This window comes from Heterodontus francisci, unplaced genomic scaffold (genome assembly GCF_036365525.1).
Source record: "Heterodontus francisci isolate sHetFra1 unplaced genomic scaffold, sHetFra1.hap1 HAP1_SCAFFOLD_61, whole genome shotgun sequence".
In the NCBI taxonomy this organism is placed as follows: domain Eukaryota; kingdom Metazoa; phylum Chordata; class Chondrichthyes; order Heterodontiformes; family Heterodontidae; genus Heterodontus; species Heterodontus francisci.
Window position 1 is genome coordinate 4,767,923 of NW_027141441.1, and position 21,707 is coordinate 4,789,629.

The window sequence follows — 21,707 nt, forward strand, 5'->3', positions numbered from 1 at the left end:
CTGTTCTGCTGCCTCCGCTACCCCAGGACCTGTTCTGCTGCATCTGCTGCCCCAGGACCTGTTCTGCTGCCTCCGCTACCCCAGGACCTGTTCTGCTGCCTCCGCTGCCCCAGGACCTGTTCTGCTGCATCTGCTGCCCCAGGACCTGTTCTGCTGCCTCTGCTGCCCCAGGACCTGTTCTGCTGCATCTGCTGCCCCAGGACCTGTTCTGCTGCCTCTGCTGCCCAGGACCCATTCTGCTGTCCCAGGACCCGTTCTGCTGTCACTGATGCCCCAGGACCCGTTCTGCTGTCTCTGCTGCCTGACAGATAAGGAGCTGAATGCGAGCCTGCAGTGACCATGGTCCAATAGTTTAGCGATGCCTTCCTGCAGGTTCGCCTCCAGGTGACAACAGATAGGTGGAAGATCCTCTTCCCCAGGGATGGGAGGTGGAGACCTGTCCACCTGACCAAGCAAAGCTGCTTTGAGATAGTAGGTGAAGTCAGCAGCCGTGGGGTCAACCCCAAGACATGGATCCAGTGCACGAAGTGGGTCAATGACCGGATCCAGGCTGCTCAGGCACAAAATCAAAACACTTTGGACCCTTTGGACATTGCGCATGGCAGAGTGAGAGGGAGTGTTTGGTGGAAAGGGAGTGACCACCCAGTCATGTGTATTGGGGAAGGGCAGCAGGACACGCTGCCTGAGGCTTGGCTGCATCTCGGTGGGAGGTGCACGTCAGTCATTGTCTAAACTCACACAGTCCCTCGAGAGGGGCCACATGCAGGAGGAATATGTGTGTCCACATCATGGACTGCTGGATTATCACCATCAGAGATGTTGGGCTTGTCCCCGCTGGGAGACGAACCTTGTTGATCATAGTGGCTGCAATAGAAGACAGCCCACAATCGGAAAGAGCGTGTCAAGACTGGCAGTGGATGCCTTATCTCCATGTCCTCATTCCGATGGAGGAGGAGGCCATGCAACAGGCCGGGCAGCAAAGCAGCTGCTCCATAGCTGATGGAGAGACAGGGACACCTACCTAAGAGAGTGAGTGAACATCTCCTGGGGCACAAGGGTGCATCTGCTGCAAAGGAGCCACACTGCTCATCTGTTCACCACTGCATCAATGGAGCTGCACAGTAGGGGTGGTTGGAATGTCACGATGGGCAGACTCTAACCCTTCAATGTCCCTGTTTTCACATGCAGGCTAGGATGAACGACAAGAGCGAAGAGCTGGAGAGACAGGGGGACAGCCAGACACCTCTGAGGAGGAGGAGGGAGCCTCAGAGGGTGCACCGTCACATCATTCCCCTGCACCCTCCACCAGCACAGAAACCCTCACTCGGTGGGTATCCACTCGCTGTTAGATTTGGGCACACAAGCTGGTGAGCACGTCACAGACAGGCCCGGGCAGCTGACGGAGGCTGTGACAGCCGAGGCCACTGGCAGTTGGAAGTCTGTGGGAGGCCAGGCCCATGCTGAGTCCCAGGCTGATGACGTGCCTCTGGTGTCACCAGCAACACGGGAAATGCTGCAGCTGCAGCAAGAGGTCAGGCAACATCTGGCAGAGTTGCCGGAGGTTATGTGTACCCAAGTTCGGATGATGGAGGAGTCCATCCAGGCCTTGCATGCTGCACTGTCTCTGATGGGGGTGTGTCTGGCTTCCTTCCTTGAGAGATTGGTGACTCTGATGGAGAGCCAGATCCAGCCGACCAATCAGTGGCTGCCGGAGATGTGTGCAGACCTGCACTCCATCGCTTTGTCCATGAGCTCCATCCAGCGGTGACAAGGCGAGAGGGGGGACGAGGCACCTGAACTCTTCACCAGGTCCACATCCCTCTCAGGTCAGCAGCGAGGTACAAGTGTGTCTTATAAGGGGGAGGAGCAGCTGGCTGCTACATCTGGGGTCTCCTCTCAGGGTGCTCCTGGTGTGGACAGTAGCTCCAAAGCCCCTCTGCCAGTGACACAAGTGATGCCAGTGCCTGCCTCCATCACCCTCGATCACAGAGGGGGGGTCCCTGTCCCTGTGGAGGAGGCCCTCAGTGTGCCGGGGCCCTCCAGGCCTCAGGCAGCAAGAGGACGGCCACCAATGTCATCCCAAGCCATGGGGCAGCAAGGTCAGCAGCCTGTCTCCACCTCAGCTGACAGAGCAGGGGGAGCACCACGTAGGAGCATGCGGAAAAGATTTCAGAAGAGCACCTAGATTCACTTGGGTTCATGGTGAATGTGCATTCCAGATGGATAGGGTTGCATTTGATGTCACACGGAAGAAAGAAATGATGTTCTCTCACTATGTCTCCTTCCTATTGTTGATGCCCTTTGGGACTTCATTTAAACCCTTCCTCCCAAGGGGCTGGAAGTGAGGGACCAAGCCCTGAGTTCACAAAGCTTCGGTCTTGTCACTGTGCGATGTGTACCTGGACGCTGCAGTGCAGAAGGAAGCAGGCGACAACAGGGCTGCTTAAAGCTAAGACTTTATTGCTGTGGTTCCAGAAGGTGGTAAGGCTCAAAGGAAACTTGAATGTATAAGGGTGTCTCATGTCTCCCTTGTGTGTATCTCATGGCCCCTTTCCTGCTGTGCCTGAGGTTCTTCATCTGGCACTGCTTGGGCAGCATCCTCCTCCACATCCTCATCATCAGAGGAGACATCACACTCCACGATATCCTCACTAGTCAACACCTCGCCCCTCTGTAATGCCAGATTGTGCTGTGCACAGCAAACCACCACGATATGCGAGACCCTCGCCGGGACATACTGAAGGGCTCCACTGGATCGATCTAGGCACCTGAATCTCATCTTCAGGAGACCAATGGCCTCCTTGATGGTCGCTTGGGTTGACCCGCAGCAGGTGTTGTACCTCTCCTCTGCATCCGTGCGTGGGTTCCTCACAGACGTCAGTAGTCATGTCCTCAGTGGGTAGCCCTTGTCTCCAAGGATCCATCTCTGAAAGCGGATGGGGCCGCGGAAAGGTTCTGGCACCTGGGAGTGCCTTGGTATGCAGGCGTTGTGGCTGCTTCCCGGGATTTGTGCACACACCTATGGGATCCATTTGCAGTGGTCGCAGACCAATTGCACACTGAGCAAGTGGAAGCCCTTCCTGTTGAAGGCTGCTGGCTGGTCTGCAGGAGCCATGATGGTCACATGGGTGCAGTCAATGACAGCCTACACCTGGTGGAATCCAGCGATGGCCCGAATCCTATAGCTCTCTCAGCTTGACTGTTTGGATCAATGTGCACATAGTCACCGGCCCTCCTGAACAGGACATTGGTGACCTCCTTGATGCACTGATTCACTACAGACTGTGAGATTCCACACATATCTCCAGTGGATCCCCGCAATGATCTGGTGGTGAAGAAGTTCAGTGGCACGGTGACCTTCAGTGACACTGGCATCAGGTGCCCACCAAGTCGCATGGGGCACAGCTGCATCATGGCAGAGAGATCAGTGACGACCCCCGTGGAGAGGTGCAGTCTGCGGAGACACTGTCACTCGGACATCTGCAGGTAGTTGAACCTCGGCTGACGTGTTCCTCTGCCTCCTTCTCCAGCCTCCTGTTCGAGGCTGGCCTTCCTGTGGGCCCCCAAGCTGCTGTGGTGCCCCTGCTGGTGCCTGCGCCTCCCTCCCTTCCTCTCTACTCCTCCTCCTCCTCCTCAATGGGAGCCTCGAATCCAATGAGAGCCTCGAATGAGGCCCATGTCAGGTTGCCCCTCCCTGAGTGCAAGGCCTTCACAGTAAACAACACCCAGCCACATTTACCTCACTTGTCACCCTCAATGAAGTGGCACTGCCCCAATGGCACCCTGGTGTTGTTCCCTCTGCAGAGCTGGCACATTGGCCCCCACTCCTGACAGTGTTTCCCGCTGCCCTTTCTGCCAATTTTTGCTGCCTCACCCGATAGCTTCCCAGTGAAGACAACACTCAGCTCCCACCACCCAGTTGCCTCCTTTAACCAGGCGAGGCTCTGAAGCCCCGTGGTTCCCGTGTGCTATTAGTTCAATTGGATCCAGTGAATAAAATGGCTGACAATTGGACTCATAAATACTTGAAATGCCTTCTTGCCGTGTGGATGTGCGAAGTCTGCCCTGCATGTCAGCCGCCGACAGAAAAATCCGGTCCAACGTCTTCCATCCCTATTTTATACACCCCCTCTACCCCTCCCCGGCCTCCATTCCCGTCTCCAACGGTCCCTTAAAATTCTGGCGCATGTCTCTAAGACTAATGGGAGTGAAACCACATCTGCTCCTTAGACTGAACAGGGAGAGCTGCTCTCTCTGTGTTTAAAGTGAATGAATCTGCTCTTTACCTTGTCTTACTGGAACGTTCGCTGTCTGGAGATGTCTGTTTGAAAATGTTTTCCTGTTATATTAATGGAGCAGAGGAGCAGATGTGAGGTACTGTTGAACAGAGAGGTTTGGAAGTGGGTGAAGGGGTGGAGTGACGGTGTGAGTGAGAGGCGCAGTGAGTTGGCCATTCTCAATCGAGTGTCAGGAATGAAGGTCAGAGGAACAGACCAGGCTGGAAACACAGAAAGAGCGAGGAGAAGCTGGTGTGAAAAACAGAGATTAAACAACGGGCTTGTTCATTTGGTTTGGGTCTGGTGTTTAGAATACCCAGAATCTGGGTTCACTTCCCTTCCAACTCAGGAAATTGTACCAACATTATGTTCATAAAACCATAGACTGATACCCAAAGAAGGAGACCATTTGGTCCATTGTGTCAGTGCTGTCTCTTTGGTTGTGCTATCCAATTAGTCCTGGTGTTCAGCTTTTTCCTGTAATCTGTAAATTTTCCTTCCAGTATTTATCCCAATTGCTTTTCAAAGTGACTACTGAATCTGCTTTCAAGTCCTGATCAGACAGAGCATTCCAGATGACAACACATCACTGTATAAAAAATCATTCCTCATTTCGCCTCTGGTCTTTTCTCAATCACCTGATAAATACATCCTCTGGTTACTGACCCTTTTGCCACTGGAAACAATTTCTCCTTATTTAACTTATTGAAACCTTCTTGATGATGTCACATACTAGACTGCCAGTAAAACTGAAGCCCATGGAATAAAAGGGACAATGACAGCATGCACATGAAGTTTGCAGACTGATAGGAACATAGGAGCAGGAGTAGGCCATTCAGCCCGTCGAGCCCACCCTGCCATTCAATATGTTGATGACTGATCGACCACTTCAATGCCTTTTTCCCACACTATCTCCATATCCCCTATGTCATTTGTATTTCGAAATCTGTCAATCTCTGCTTTAAACATACTCAATGACTGAGCTTCCACAGCGCTCTGAGATAGAGAATTCCAAAGATTCACAACCCACTGAGTAAAGAAATTTCTCCTCATCGCTGTCCTAAGTGGCTTTCCCCTTACGTTGAAATTGTGTCCCCTGGTTCTAGACTCCTCAACCGGGGGAAACATCTTAGCTTCATCGACCCTGTCTATCCCTTTAAATATTTTGTAAGTTTCAATGAGATCACCTCTCATTCTTCAGAACTCTAGAGAATACAGGCCCAGTTTACCCAATCTCTCTTCATTTGACAGTCCCGCCATCCCGGGAACAAGTCTGGTGAACCTTCGTTGCACTCCCTCTATGGCAATGATATCCTTCCTAAGGTAAGGGGAACAAAACTTCACACAGTATTCCAAAGTGCAGTCCAACCAAGGTTATATACAATTGAAGCAAGACTTTACTGCTCCTGTACTCAAATCCTCTTGTGATAGAGGCTAACATATCATTAGCCTTCCTAATTGCTTGCTGCACCTGCATGTTCGCTTTCAGTCACTTATTGACAAGGACACCTTTGTACATTCACACTCTTACCATTTGACAAATAATCTGCACATCTGTTTCTCCTACCAAAGTGGATAACCTCACATTTTTACACATTATATTTCATGTGCCACTTTCTTGTCCACTCACTAAGTCTGTCCAAATTCCCTTGAAGCCGCTTTGCATCTTCCTCACAACACACATTCCCACCTAGTTTTGTGTCATCTGCAAACTTGGAAATACTACATTTGGTCCCCGCATCCAAATTATGTGAACAGCTGGGTCACAGTGTGGTGGTGAACAGTTGTATTTCTGTCTGGAGGAAGGTTTACAGTGGGTTCCCCATGGTTCCTCATAACTTCAGTTATGTGCAGACACTGGACAAGCTGGGGCTGTTCTCCATGGAGCAGAGCAAGTTGAGAACAACTTTGACAGTTAGAATCAAGGAATGAAATGGTTACAGTACAGAAGGAGACCATTCAGTCCATCATGTCCTTGACAGCTCTTTGCAAGAGCAGATCAGCTAATTCCACTCCTCTGCCCTTTCATTGTAGCCCTGCAAACATTCTCTCTTCAGGTGTTTATCCAATTCCCTTTTGAAAGCCACGATTGAATCTGCCTCCAGCACACTCTCAGGCAGTGTATTCCAGATCCGAACCACTCACTCTGTCCCACACCCCTGGTACCATTGCAGAAAATCTTTTCTGTTCATTTCATCCCTCATAAATAATTGAAATGAAATGTTTATTAGGAAATGCATAACATAAAAAGGAGAGAGAAATAAATGCTGAGCAAAATAGAAGTCAATGTTTGGAAGGTAAAAAGAGCAAAAGATGTAACTTTTATTCTGGTTGAGTGAGGAATATATCACACTTTGGGGCTTTTGCAAGAGGATTTACTGATAAACCTGGGATTTGAGAGGAAGCTGGTTCATGGTTGACAGAACAAATTTAGCCCCTGGGGTGGAGCCAACAGCTGCACCGTCCAATAACAGACAGGATGGGGACACTGTCTCAGGCCTGGTGAGCTCAGTCGCTGAAAGGATGAAACTCTGAATCTCAAGTTTTTGAGTTTGAGCCCACGGTGGGTGTTTTCAATTTCCTTTTTAGGCTGATTTTACAGCCGTTATCCAGCTCTGAATTCCTCGGCAGAGAGTTCAAGGAGTGTTTGAAATGAGATTCAACAGCAGTATGAGAAAGTCTCTCCTTGATTCAGGACTCTTACCTCTCTGCAGCATCTCGCTGCTGAAGATTGAACTTTTTCTCATTTCATTCTCAGCTCAGGGTCAGTGTGGATCACTGGGAATTCTGGCTGTCTCCCACTTCACAATCCATCAGTGCTGAGAAATCAATGGGGAATATTACTCACATGTTGTAATGTTTTATAAATACTTGAATGTATTTCACACTGTGTCCAACAGTGTGAATCTCCCCTGGTATATCAGCTCACCAACACTTCAACAGAACATTCACATAATGTGAGCTCTGACATCTGTTCAGATCCCATTCCCAAGACCTGGAAAGTGGGATTGGGCTGGATCGCTCTTTTTCAGCTGGCACAGACACGATTGCTAAATGGTCTCATTCTGTGCCATAAATTTTCTCGATTTTCTATGTTCTATGAAGTGAGGTGTGATTGGGAGGGGCAATTCCACCAGGGTTATATTTTCGACCAAAAGAATGACACAAGGGATACTTCACATTTTTATTCATTCATTCATGCGATGTGGGCATCGCTGGCTAGGCCAGCACTTATTGCCCATCCCTAATTGCCCATGAGAAGGTGGTGGTGAACTGCCTTCTTGAACCGCTGCAGTCCATGTGGGGTAGGTACACCCACAGTGCTGTGAGAAAGGGAGTTCCAGGATTTTGACCCAGCGACAGTGAAGGAACAGCGATATAGTTCCAAGTCAGGATGGTGTGTGGCTTGGAGGGGAACTTGCAGGTGGTGGTATCCCCTGCATTTGCTGCCCTTGCCCTTCTCGGTGGTAAAGGTCGCTGGGTTTGGAAGGTGCTGTCTAAGGAGTCTTGGTGCATTGCTGCAGTGCATCTTGTAGACGGTACACACTGCTGCCACTGTGTGCCGATGGTGGAGGGAGTGAATGTTTGTAGATGGGGTGCCAATCAAGTGGGCTGCTTTGTCCTGGACGGTGTTGAGATTCTTGAGTTGGAATTGCACCCATCCAGGCAAGTGGAGAGTATTCCATCACACTCTTGACTTGTGAATTGCAGATGGTGGACAGGCTTTGGGGAGTCAGGAGTCATGGATGAGTGAGAGGAATATATCACACTTTGGGGCTTTTGGAAGAGGATTTATTGATAAACCTGGGATTTGAGAGGAAGCTGCTTCATGGTTTACAGAACAAATTCAATCCCTGGGGTGGAGCCAACAGCTGCACTGTAATTACTCACCTCAGGATTCCAAGCCTCTGACCTGCTCTTCTAGTCACGTTATTTGTATGGCTACCCATGGTAACCTCCATGATGTTGATGGTGGGGGATTCAGTGATTGTAATGCTATTGAATGTCAAGGGGAGATAGTTAGATTCTCTCTTGTTGGAGATGGTCATTGCCTGGCACTTGTGTGGTGCGAATGTTACTTGCCACTTATCATCCCAAGCCTGTGAGACTGAAATAGCTCAGTTGGGAGTGTGTTGGACTGAAGATCCCTGGTTCAATCTGGGGTTTTGGCAGTTCTCCTTTATTCTGCATCGCCCTTTGGTTTTGACTCTTGAGCTGCACAATTTACACTGAAATTATTTACCCAACTCTGAAGGTTGGATTGGAATAGAGAGATATCAATGATGGGAAATATTTACATTGTCAGCTTTAGCTTATTCTCTATCTCCTTGTGTCCGTTTCCCCAGTTTTTGAATCTTTCGGGGCCGGGTGAACATTTGATTTGCTGCATATGTCCCAAACTGAAGCCTTTTCCACATCTCTGGGCGGTCAGACTTGCTCTGTCTGTTTTTGCTGCTCGTGACCATTAACGAGAACAGGCCACGAGTTGAACGTTTACCAGCAAATGGAAGATAATTGGAAAGAATTCTGTGTTACTCCAGACCAGTGACAAAGATGCAATGGATGTTATTCAAAATAAATTCCCTTTGACATTTTATGTAAACTTGTTTGCATCTAAAAGTTGGATTTTAAGTGTTCCAAAAATGTGTCAAATTAATGACTGACCATGTGACAGTGCACATGGGGATCAAATCCACAGCCTTGTTGTTATCAACACTGCGTCCCAACCAACTGAACTAAGCGGCCGATAGACAGAGCCAGGTATGGGTTTGAGCCGCACGCTGGGCGGTTTGTGTTTTATTTCTCACACTGGGTGACAGAGCGATTGTCCACATCACATCCCTGAAACATTGTTCTGATATAAAACAGTGTGAAATAAGAACTGCGCATGGAAATGGAACGGAACCAGAAATCAGGACTTTAATCGATTAAAGTTGATCTTGAAATTCCACCATGCACGAACATTCCAAGAGAACGAACTCTCTTCTGATATAAAATCCAGGAACTTGAGCTGCTGTGAAACATAACTGAGCCTAACATGATTTGAACACGCAACCTTCTGATCTGGATTCAGACGCGCTACCGTTGCGCCACAAGCTCACAGATAAATCAAAGTCTTCCATTCCTGGCAGATTTACTTCTTGTTTAGATTCAGTGATTGAAATTAATTCAATCCTCATCTGACCTCCGCTCTGTGAAGGCCTATCTCTGTACTACCTCCAATGCATTTCCATCCTTCCGCAAATAAGGAGACCAGTACAGTACTCAGTACTGCAGAAGAGGTCTCACCAATGTCCTGTGTAGCTGAAGCATAACCTCCCTACTATTGTATTCAATTCCCATGGTGATAAATGATAACATTCTATTAGCTTTCCTAATTACGTGCTGGACCTGCATACTCACCTTTTGCAATTCATGCCCTCGGACACCCAGATCCCTCTGCATCTCAGAGCTCTGCAATCTCTCACCATTTAGATAATATGCTTTTTTATTCTTCCTGCCATAGTGGACAATTTCCGACTTTCCCACATTATACTCCATTTGCCAGGTCTTTGCCCAATCACTTAACTTATCTGTAGCCCCCTTATGTCCTCTTCACAACCTACTTTCCTACCTATCTTTGTGATCAGCAAATTTAGCAACAATACCTTCGGTCCCTTCATCTAAGTCATTTATATAAATTGTAAAAAGTTGAGGCCTCAGCACAGATCCCTGTGGCACACCACTCGTTACTTCTTGCCAACCAGAAAATGACCCATCTATGCTGACTCTCTGTTTCCTGTCAGCTAGCCAATCTTCTATCCATGCCAATATGTTACCCACGACACCATGAGCTTTTATTTTCTGCAATAACCTTTGATATGGCACCTTATCCTTCTGGAAATCGAAATACAATACATCCACTGGTTCCCCTTTATCCACAGCACATGTAACTCCCTCAAAGAACTCCAATAAATTGGTTAAACATGATTTCCCTTTCAAAAGACCATGTTGACTGTGCCTGATTACCTTAATTTTTTCTAAATGCCCTGCTATAACATCCTCTGTAATAGCTCCAAACACTTTCCCGAAGACAAATGTTAAGCTAACTGGCCTGTCGTTTCCTGCTTTCTGTCTCCCTCCCTTTTTGAATAAATGAGTTACATTCACTCTTTTCCAATCTAACGGAACCTTCCCGAATCTAGGGAATTTTGGAATATTAAAACCAGCGCATCAACTATCTCACTAGCCAATTCAGGACCTTGCGACTTGTCAACCCGCAGCTCCAACAATTTGTTTAGTACCACTTCCCCGGTGATTGTAATTTTCTTGAGTTCCTCCATCCCTTCAATTTCCTGATATACGGCTAATACTGGGATGTTATTTGTATCCTCAATAGTGAAGACCGATGCAAAGTATCTGTTCGATTCATCTGCCATCTCTTAATTATCCATTATTAATTCCCCAGACACACTTTCTATAGGACCAACAGTCGCTTTGTTAACTCTTTTCTTTTTAAAATATCTATCGAAACTCTTACGAGTTGTCTTGAAATTTCTTTCGAGCTTTCTCTCATACTCTAATTTTACCTTCCTTATCAATCTTTTAGTCATTCTTTGCTGTTTTTTTTATATTCTGTCCAATCTTCTGACCTGCCTCCCACCTTTGCACAATTATAGGCTTTTTCTTTAAGTTTGATAGTATCTTTAACTGTTTTCGTGAACCATGGATGGTGAGTCCCACCTTTGGAACTTTTCTTTCTCGTTGAAATGTATCTATTCTGTGTAGTCTGAAATATCCCCTTAAATGTCTGCCACTGCATCTCTATTGACTTATCCCTTAACCTAATTTGCCAGTTCACTTTAGCTAGCTCTGCTTTCATGACCTTATAATTGCCCTTATTTAAATTTAAAATACTAGTCTGGGACCCACTCTCCTCTCCCTCAAACTAAATGTAAAATTCAATCATATTATAATCGCTACTACCTAGGGGCACCTTAACTATGAGGTCAGTAATTAACCCTATCTCGTTGCACAATGCCAGGTCTAGTATAGCCTGCTCTCTGGTTGGCTCCAGAATGTATTGTTCCAAGAAATTATCCCCAAAACATTCTATGTACTCCTCATCTAGGCTACCTCTGCCAATCTGAATTTTCCAGTCTATATGTAGATTAAAATCCCCCATAATTATCACAGCACCTTTCTGACAAGCTGCCATTATTTCTTCCTTTATATCCCATCCGACAGTGTGGTTAATGTTAGGTGGCCTGGACACCACTCCCACAAGTGACTTCTTGCCTTTATGATTTCTCATTTGTACCCAAACTGCTTCTGCATCCTGATCTCCAGAACTCAGGTCATCCCTCTCGATTACGCTAATACCATCATTAATTAACAGAGCTACCCCGCCACCTTTTCCTAGCTTCCTGTCCTTCCAAAATGCCATGTCACCTCCAATATTCTCATCCCAATCTAGGTCGCCCTGCAGCCATGTCTCTGTAAAGACTATCAGATCGTACGTATTTATTCTATTTGTGCTCTCAGTTCATCTGTTTTGTTTCGAATGCTCCATGCAGAGCATTTAGTTTTGTCCTTTTATTATTTTTGTCACCTCTAGCCTTACCTGTCGATTTACTCTTAGATTTGTACATTCTGTCCCTTCCTGTCACAGTCTGTTTATCATTTCCCATATTTATACCTTTCTCTCTTGCCTTGTCTCTCCTCCTTGATTCACCATATCTTCCCAAATTTGATCCCTTGCCCCCACTATTCAGTTTAAAACCGTCTCTACTTCCCTCGTTATGTGGCTCGCTAGAACACCGGCACCAGCACGGTTCAGGTGTAGACCGTCCCAACGGTACAGCCACCTCTTTCCCCAGTACTGGTGCCAATGCCCCACGAACCAGAACCCACTACTACCACACCAGTCTTTCAGCCGCACATTACTTTCTCTAATCTTATTTGTCCTATGCCAATTTGCACATGGCTCAGGTAATTATCCAGAGATGATTAACTTTGAGGTTCTGCTTCTTAATTTGCTGCCTAGTTCCTCATACTGACTGTGCAGAACCTCTATCCTTGTCCTGCCTATGCCGTTGGTACTGACATGGACCACGACGACTGGATCCTCCCCCTCCCATTGTATGTTTCGCTCCAGCACTGAGCAGATGTCCTGAATCCTGGCACCGGCAGGCAACACAGCCGTCTGGACTCTTGCTCTTTGCTGCAGAGAACAGAGTCAATCCACCTTACTATACTGTCCCCTACTACCACTACATTCCTTTTTTCTCCCTCTTTGAGCCGCAAACACTTACTGCAGACGTGTTTGCCCTGGATCACACTGGCATCCAGGAGCTCCCACATGCTGCAGCTGTGACACATCACCTGTCCTGTCATCCTCAACGTGTTTCAATTAACTACTTAAATATTTTATTCAATTATTCATTTTATTGCATATTTTATTAAATTTACCACTAGTTTGTTTACTATTTTAAACGTTAGGACTAAAATGGACCTTAATCACTTACCAGATGCGTATCAAGCAGGTCGGTTCTTCCAAACCAATCAACTACCTGCTCGCCTGTGATGTCACAGCTTACCAGATCCTCACCAAACAGCTCCTTCCACTGCACCGAATAAAGAACCATTTCCTGTGCACTCACCCCAGCGGCTCTCTGTTTCCCTGCTCTCACTCTCCATTGTGACGTCACTCCTCGATTTTATTCCCCTGCTCTGCTCCTGCCGTGCTCCTCTCTCTCTCGCTCTGTCTCCGAGTCTGTGCTTTTGGCGCATTTCTTCATTTGTTGTTCCGTTGTGCTCCTCTGTTTCTGGTCCAAAATCTGACTCTGGTGGGACTTGAACCCACAACCTTTGAATATCTTCTTAGTCATTATTTAGAAGTCCAACACGCTATCCATTGCACCACAGAGCTTCACCCAACTTTATCAACATCACTAAGGCCTTTGATCTTGTCAGCAGAGACGGCCTCTTCAAACTGCGATGGAACATCGGCTGCCCTCCTGACCTCTTGGGCATCATCTCTTCTTTGCACGAGAACATGCATAGTTCCATCAGTTACAATGGAGCAACATCAGACGCTTTCAAGATCAGCAGTGGGGTAAAGCAGGGCTGCACGCTGGCGCCAACTCTCTTAGGAACAGAGGAACATCGGAGTAAGCCATTCAGCCTATCGAGCCTGCTCTGCCATTCAATTCGATCATGGCTGATCATCTACCTCAAAGCCCCTTCCCGTGCTATCCCCATATCCCTTGATGTCATGAGAATCAAGATTTCTATCAATTTCTGTCTTGAACATGCTCAATGATTGAGCTGCCACAGCCCTCTGGGGTACAGTATTCCAATGATTCACCACCGTCTGAGTGAAGAAATTCCACCCATCTCAGTTTTAAATGGCCTACTCCTTATTCTGAGACGATGTCCTTTGGTTTTAGACTCACCAACCAGGGCAAACATCCTGTCTACATCCACACTGTCACGCCCTGTAAGAATTTTGTCAGTTTCAATCAGATCACCTCTCATTCTTCGAAACTTTAAGGAATACAGGCCCAGTTTCCTCATAAGACAATCCCACCATCCCAGGGATTAGTCTGGTGACACAAAAACAAGAAATGCTGGAACCACTCAGCAGGTCTGGCAGCATCTGTGAAAAGAGAAGCAGAGTTAACGTTTCAGGTCAGTGACCCTTCTTCGGAACTGACATATATCAGAAAAGTCACAGGTTATAAGCAAGTGAGGTGGGGGTGGGGCAAGAGATAACAAAGGAGAAGGTGTAGATTGGACAAGGCCACATAGCTGACCAAAAGGTCATGCAGCAAAGGCAAACAATATGTTAATGGTGTGTTGAAAGACAAAGCATTAGTGCAGATTAGGTGTTAACGGACTGAATATTGAACAGCAGCAAGTACAAACCTGAAAAAAACAGTAGGTAAGCAAACTGAACAAACTGAGATGAAATGAAATAAATGCAAAAAAAAGATTAGTCTGTTGACCCTCTGTTTCACCCCCTCTATGGCAAGTGTATCCTTCATAAGATGAGGAGACTAAACTGTACACAATACTCCAGTGCGGATTCACCAAGGCTCTATACAATTGCAGCAAGACATCTTTACTCCTGTACTCATGACCCCTCATGTGGGTACAACATACCATTTACCTTCCTAATTGATTGCTGCACCTGCACAAGAGCTTTCAGTGTCTCAGGAACAAGGACACCCAGGTCCCTTTGGACATCAACACTTCCCAACCTCTCACCATTTAAGAAATACTCTGTCTTTCTGTTTATTCCACCAAAGTGGATAACTTCACACTTATTCACATTATATTCCATGTTCTTGCCCATTCACTGAGCAGCTCCAGGTCCCCTGGAAGCCTCTCTGCATCCTCCTCACAACTCACACTTCACCGAGTTTTGTGTCATCTGCAAACTTGGAAGTATTACATTTAATCCCCACATCCAAATCATTTATATAGGTTGTTCACAGCTGTGGCTCCAACACTGATCCTTGCAGTACCCCAATCGTAACAGCCTGCCATCCTGAGAAGGACCCGTTATTCCTGCTCTCTGTTTTCGGTCTGTTAACCAATTCTCAATCCATATCAGGATATTATCCCCAAGCCTATGTGCTCTAATTTTGTTTACTCACCTCCTGTGTGGGACCTTACCAAAGGAAAATACAAATACCACACATCCACTGGTTCTCCTTTATCTGTTCTAAAGGTAACATCCTCAAAACACTCAACAGGTTTTTCAAACCTGTTTTCCTTTTCATAAATCTATGTTGACTCTGCCCAATCATATCATTATTTCCTCACTGTCTAGTTGTCACATCCTTTATAATTGGCATATTCTTCTCCATGCTGCCATTGTACGCTTTCAGTGACTCAGATGGGGGTGTTCACCTGCACATCAGAGCTGACGACAAGCTGTTCAACTTGGCAAGACTGTGCGCCAAGACCAAAGTGGGGAAATTCCTAGTCTGTGAGTTGCTGTTTGCTGATGATGCTGTGCTGACATCCCATAATGAAGTTCACTGACAGCAGCTTGTAGATAGCTTCCCCCTGGCCTGCAAAGAGTTTGGACTGACGATCAGCATCAGGAAGATGAAAGTTATGGGCCAGGACGTAGAGACTCCACTTTCCATCAACATCGACAACCTCACTTTGGAGGTTGTCAACAGCTTCACATACCTTCAATCAACAATCACCAGCAATCTGTCCCTTGATGCTGAAATCAGGACCAGGATTGCCAATGCTGCAGCTGTCATGTCAAAGTTGAGAAGACAAGTGTGAACCAACAGCACAAGGCGGCACAGTGGCGCAGTGGTTAGCACCGCAGCCTCACAGCTCCAGCGACCTGGGTTCGATTCTGGGTATTGCCTGTGTGGAGTTTGCAAGTTCTCCCTGTGTCTGCGTGGATTTCCTCTGGGTGCTCTGGTTTCCTCCCAAAAGACTTGCAGGTTGGGAGGTAAACTGGCCATTATAAATTGTCACTAGTAGAGGTAGGTGGTCGGGAAATATAGGGACAGGTGGGGATGTTTGGTAGGAATATGGGATTCGTGTAAAGGGGTGGTTGATGGTCGGCATAGACTCGGTGGGCTGAAGGGCCTGTTTCAGTGCTGTATCTCGAATCAAAGTGACCGAAAATACAATGCTCCACGTGTACCAGGCTTGTGTTCTCAGCACCCTCCTTTAGAATAGAGAAACATCAACAACTTATACAAACCAAAAAAAGCGGCTGAACAGCTTCCACCTCCACTGCCTCAGATGGATACTGGGCATCTCCTGGCAGGACAGAGTGCCGAATGTGGAAGTACACCAGCGTGCAGGGATCCGCAGCATGTTTGCCCTCGTGAGTCAGCGGTGACTCTGTTGACTGGGTCATGTGTGGTGAATGGATGACGGTCGCTTTGCCAAAGACATGCTCTTTGGTGAGCTTGCTATCAGCACGAGACCAACAGGTCAGGGAAAAAAATCAAGTCCATTGGAGAGTGGGCATGGATTTATAAATGGGAGTTCATGCTTGACAAATCTAACAGCATTTGTTGATAAACTATCTGAGAATGCTGATGAAGGGAATGCAGTGGATGTTGTTTGTATGGATGTTACGAAAGCATTTTATAAAGTACCACATAAAAGGGTGGTTAACAAAATTGAGGTTCATGGATTAGGAGGGTCAGTGTCCATTTGGATAGTAAATTGTTTTAAAGACTGAAAACAGCGAGTCTTATTAAATGGTTCTTTGTCAGACTGGAGGATAGTCGACAGTGGTGTTCCCCAAGGGTCAGTGCGAGAACCACTGCTTTTTTTGCTAAAGGTAAGTGACTTGTATCTTGGAATACAGAGTAGAATCTCAAAATATGCCGATGACACCAAACGTGGAGGAGTGGCAAACAGTGAGGATGATATGAACTGCCTGCAACAGGACAGTGATAGGCTAGCAGAATGGGCAGACAGGTGGCAGATGGAATTTAATAGTGACAAGTGTGAGGTGATGTAAAGGAATAGGGAGAGGCAATATGTACTTAATGGCACAGTTCTAAAGAGTGTGCTGGAATAGAGGGACTTGGGGTTCATGTGCATCAATCTTTGAAGGTGGCAAGACATATTGCGAGAGTGGTTAGCAAAGTATATGGGATCTTGGGCTTTATAAATAGAGGCATTGAGTACAAAGCAGGGAAGTTATGCTGAACCATTATAAAACTCTGGTGAGGCCCCAATTGGAGTGTTGCTTCCAGTTCTGCTCAGCAGACTTTAGAAAGAATGTGAGGGTCCTTGAGAGGACGCAGAGGTGATTTACCAGAATGGATCCAGGGATGGGAGATTTTAGTTACAAGGTTAGGTTGGAAAAGCTAGGATTATTCTGCCTATATCAAAGGAGATTGAGTGGAGAATTGATAGAGGTGTATAACACCTCTGGAGAACAGGCCATCCAAGACTGGGTATTGTGTAATGAGAAAGGATTAGTTAACAATCTTGTTGTGTGGAGTCCCTTGGGGAAGTGCGCCCTTAATATGATAAAATTCTTCATTAAGATGGAGAGTGAGAGAGTTGATTCCGAGACTCGGGTCCTGAATCTAAACAAAGGAAACTATGAAGATATGAGGCGGGAGTTGGCTATGATAGATTGGGGAACGTTACTTAAAGGGTTGACAGTGGATAGGCAATGGCTAGCATTTAAAGAGCGCATGGATGAATTACAACAATTGTTCATTCCTGTCTGTGCAAAAGTAAAACAGGAAGGGTGGCTCAACTGTGGCTTACAAAAGAAATTAAGGAATGTATCAGATCCAAGGAGGAGAAATATAAAATGGCCAGAACAAGCAGCAAACCTGAAGATTGTGAGCAGTTTGGAATTTAGCAGAGGAGGACAAAAGGATTGATTAAGAAGGGGGAAATAGAGTATGAGAGTAAGCTAGCAGAGAACATTAAAACTAACTGTAAAAGCTTCCATAGATATGTGTAGCGAAAAAGATTAGTGAAGACAAATGTGGGTCCCTTACAGTCAGAAACGGGGGAATTTATAATGGGGAACAAAGAAATGGCAGACCAATTAAATACATACTTTGGTTCTGTCTTCACAAAGGAGGATACAAATTACCTCCCAGAAATGTTGGGGAACATAGGGTCTAGTGAGAAGGAGGAACTGTATGAAATCAGTATTAGTAGGGAATGTTTGGGGAATTGATGGGATTGAAGGCCGATAAATCCCCAGGGCCTGATAATCTACATCCCAGAGTACTTCAGGAAGTGGCCCTTGAAATAGCAGATGCATTTCTGGTCTTTTTTCAAAATTCTATCAACTCTGGAACAGTTCCAATGGATTGGACGGTCGTTAATGTAACTCCATTATTTAAAAAAAGAGGCAGAAAGCAAACAGCGAATTATATACCGGTTAGCCTGACATCAGTCGTGGGGAAAATGCTGGAGTCCATTATAAAAGATGTAATAGCAGAGTGCAATAATAACTCGTCTCCACTCCTAGTATTTCTAAATCCCACACATTCACTATAATGTGAACAATTATTTCCTGTTGTGTCTCTCTCAGATTTGTAAACTTCACTGTATTGGAGTGACGTGACATCTACTGGCGGGAAGCAAGAACTGCAATCAAGCAGCAGAAACTCCACAGTCTGTCAGGGTTAAAGAAACATTGCAATGTGAGGAAACAGCGAAGTGGTTTGATTGGGTAGATGGAGACATGATTCCACTTGTGGTGGTGTCTGAAGCAAAGGCCCGAAATACGAAATTGTCATTAATAAAAGAAATGAGGAATTCATGAAAAATGTAGTAACGTAGTGAATGGTTAAAATGTGGATAGAATAGAAAGTGAGATTGGATGGACAGAAGCAGTCTGAAAGGATGGCTGAAACAAAAGATGAGTGCCTTGAAACGTTAACTGTGTTTCTCACAGCACAGATGCTGCCAGAGCTGCTGAACATTTCCAGCACTTTCTGTTTTTATTTCAGCATTTGCAGGATGTTGCTTTGATCTGGAAAAATATGGATGATTGGCTGGGGGGGTTCCAGTGAAAGTCCACAGCAGCTAAAGAAACAAAACGGTCAGTGGCTCGTTGGTCTAGGGGTATGATTCTCGCTTCGGGAGTATGGTTAATTCGCATGTGAGAGATCCCGGGTTCAAGTCCCGGACGAGCCCTGGTCTGCTGGCGTTTTTCGATTGAGGTTATCTATTGGTTTCAGCCTTGCAGAAGGTGGAATTGACTTCCATCCGGAGCTGGCTTGAGGACCAGACAACTGGATTCAAAGAGCTTGTCGACAAAATTGTAATTAACGAAATGTACAGATAGCCAAGTGGGAATATGAAGTTGTTGCAGTAATTGAGACCTTACTCCAAAAACAACAGGACTGGATTGGAATGGAATTCTTCAGTGTTTCTGTTGTTTGGCTTGCATTGGCTCATCGATTTTCTTGTTATTCAATTTGTCGATGCCTTTGAATAATTGTGGATCCTTCTTCAGAGTGTCTTCTTTCACCAGGTAGTTCTGACCTCTGATGATGTTGATTGTAATCAGCTTCAACTCGCTGATAGTTTTGGAACTGAGCAGATTTCCTTTGCTTGAGTCTACAACATGGAACTCAGTCTGACATGTGGACCCATGGGAGGATTTGAATGCCACCCCTGCGTTGGAGTTGCATCCATCCAATAAAAGACCGAGTAGAAGTGACAGTTCTGTCAGTCGAACATGAGACTTTTAATGGCAGGGTTGTGAGTTTGAGTGCCATTCTGTTTTTCCCTTTTTTAAGGCTTCATGAGCAGAGAGTACAGGGAGTGTTTGAAATGAGCAAGTCTCGCTTTGATTCAGGACTCTTACCTCTCTGCAGCATCTCACGATGAAAGATTGAATTTAATCTCATTTCATTCTCAGCTCGGGGTCTGTGCGTCTCAGTGCCACTTCTGGCTGTCTCCCGCTTCACAATCCATCAGTACTGAGAAAGCAATGGGGAATATTACTCACATGTTGTGTTCTTGAATTTTTTGGAAAACTTGAATGTATGTATTTTCCTCCAAAACAAGGACACCAAGAAGCTGTTAATGTCGGGCTCAAATAGCTCAGTTGGGAGAGCGTTAAACTGAAAATCTAAAAGTCCCTGGTTCAATCCCGGGTTTCAGCACTTCCGCTTCCTTATGCGTCCCTTGCCTTGGTTCTGATTTTCCAGTTGCATAATTTCCTTTGAAATTATTTGCCAAGAACCAGTGGATTGAATTTGAGAAACAACACAGAGCCATTTCAGCATAGAAGGTGGTCGTTTGGCCTATCATGTCCATGCTGGCTCTCCCCGGAGCAATCTAGTCAGTTCCACTCACCAGCTCGATCCCTTTCCTCCTGCAAGTTTCTTTCCTTCAAGTATCCATCCAATTTCCTTTTTAATCATTGATTGTCTCTGCTTCCACCACACTCGTGGGCCAAGTCATTACCACCCACAACATAAAAAAGTTCCACCTCATCAAGAATGGGAAATACTTATATCTTCTATATTTGCTTATTCTCTATTTCTATGAGAATAGACTGGCAGTCAACATGAAAGGGAACCCAAACATCTTCGAGCAGCATGTAAATGATAAGTGGGTAGTAAGAGGTTGAGTCGGGCCTATTCGGGACAAAAAGGATAATATAAGCTTAGAGGTGCAGGGCAATGTTAATCTACTTAATGAGTACTTTGCATCAGTGATCACTAAGGAAGTGGAATTTGACAAAATATCAGTAGAAGTGAAGAGAGTGGAGGCAATGGAGAGAGTACAAATTGAGAGAGGGAGGTACTAAAAAGGCTGGCTGTGCTTAGGGAAGATAAATCACCTGGTCTGGATGGCTCACATCCCAGGTTGCGAAAGGAAATGCGGATGCAGATAACGGAAGGGCTTGCTATAATCTTCCAATCTTCCCTGGATACGGGGGAGGTGCCAGAGGATTGAACAGATGCAAATGTGACACTCTTATTCAAGAAAGGCTGAAAGGACAGTCTGGGTAACTGCAGGCCTGTTAGATTAACAGCAGTGTTGGGTAAGGTTTTAGAAAGAATAATCAGGGTAAAATATCAACAGTCACTTGGAGAGGTTTGAGTTAATTAAGGAGAGTGAGCATGGATTTATAAATGGGAGTTCATGCTTGACTAATCTAACTGCATTTTTTGATGAACTAACAGAGCAGGTTGATGAAGGGAATGCAGTGGATGTTGTTTTGTATGGATTTTAAGGAAGCGTTTGACAAGGTACCACATAAAAGGGCGGTTAACAAAATTGAGGTTCGTGGTATAGGAGGGTCAGTGTCCAATTGGATGGAAAATTGGGTTAAGGACAGAAAACAGCGAGTGTTATGAAATGGTTCTTTGTCAGACTGGAGGATAGTCGACAGTGGTGTTCCCCAAGGGTCAGTGCCAGAACCACTGCTTTTTTTGCAAAAGATAAATGACTTTGATCTTGGAATATTGAGTAGAATCTCAAAATATGCCGATGACAACAAACTTGGAGGAGTGGCAAACAGTGAGGATGATATGAACTGCCTGCAACAGGACAGTGATAGGCTAGCAGAATGGGCAGACAGGTGGCAGATGGAATTTAATAGTGACAAGTGTGAGGTGATGTATTTTGGCAGAAGGAATAGGGAGAGGCAATATTTACTTAATAGCACAGTTCTAAAGAGTGTGCTGGAATAGAGGGATTTGGGAACATGTGCATCAATCTTTGAAGGTGGCAAGACATATTGCGAGAGTGGTTAGCAAAGTATATGGGATCTTGGGATTTATAAATAGAGGCATTGAGTACAAAGCAGGGAAGTTATGCTGAACTATTATAAAGCTCTGATTAGGCCCCAATTGGAGTGTTGCTTCCAGTTCTGCTTCCCACACTAAAGAAAGAATATGAGGGTCCTTGAGAGGATGCAGAGGAAATTCACCAGAATGGATCCAGGGATGGTGC

General features: G+C 45.9%; 1 non-coding gene across 1 annotated transcript; it reads right to left on the bottom strand.

Moving 5' to 3' along the window:
• Positions 1 to 13,097: 13,097 nt before the first annotated feature.
• On the bottom strand, positions 13,098 to 13,188 carry trnar-ucu (transfer RNA arginine (anticodon UCU)). Its single transcript is given in 2 exon segments — positions 13,098 to 13,133; positions 13,152 to 13,188. It is a non-coding gene; the product is annotated as a tRNA-Arg (tRNA).
• Between the last annotated feature and the right edge of the window lie 8,519 nt (positions 13,189 to 21,707).